Source organism: Penaeus monodon, chromosome 34, assembly GCF_015228065.2.
Source record: "Penaeus monodon isolate SGIC_2016 chromosome 34, NSTDA_Pmon_1, whole genome shotgun sequence".
Taxonomy (NCBI): domain Eukaryota; kingdom Metazoa; phylum Arthropoda; class Malacostraca; order Decapoda; family Penaeidae; genus Penaeus; species Penaeus monodon.
Window position 1 is genome coordinate 12,281,980 of NC_051419.1, and position 797 is coordinate 12,282,776.

Genomic DNA, 797 nt, shown 5'->3' on the forward strand with positions numbered 1-797 from the left:
ATGTGGGAGAATCAACCATGATTGTTGTTGATAGAATTGGGCACACTTGTATCTGTTGATTTGGCATAGTAAAAGAACATGATGTTTCTTGTTTACATAGAGAGTAAGGTTGCGGGGCCAGGCTTTAATTATTTTGAAGGTCTATTTTGGGCAAGATCTTCCCTTTGTCTCTTTTTTTCTGTCATCAAATTTGAGTAATAATCCTAATGTGTTTCTTCTCTCTTTCATATTAACCCACACTTTACAGACACTTAGTAAGACAAGCAGTAAACAGCCATTGAAGTGAATTGATCCCGAGAGGATATAACCATTGCTCGAGTTAGGAGCTACTTCGTCAAAAACAGCAATGGGGTATGTTGGATCTTCACTTGCATATAAACAACGCGCACATTTTAAAGCATTTATGATTATAGTGAGACTTTTTTTTTGCTCAGAATTTGTTTGTACATTGTAATTTGCAATTATTTGTTTATTATCAAGACACAAAGCAGTGAATCCGTTCTTTGATGTTGATTTATTTTCTTTTCATACCATGCCATGAAAGAATTCTTGGATGTTAAATATTTTACTTTTAATTTATTTATTGAATCATAGTTCATTTAGATATTTTTATATCGTTATGTGTTTTTTTATGTTGCCTTTAATTTTCTTATAGTCCTTAACTTTTTACTAAAATTATGTACAAGACAAATGTTTTGTCTCTAATATCTGGCTCATCCACCCAAACCCTTCATGAGGATAAAGATAAGGAATGATAGAGAATATATTATTAACCACTTGGGAAATGTCCCTTTTTT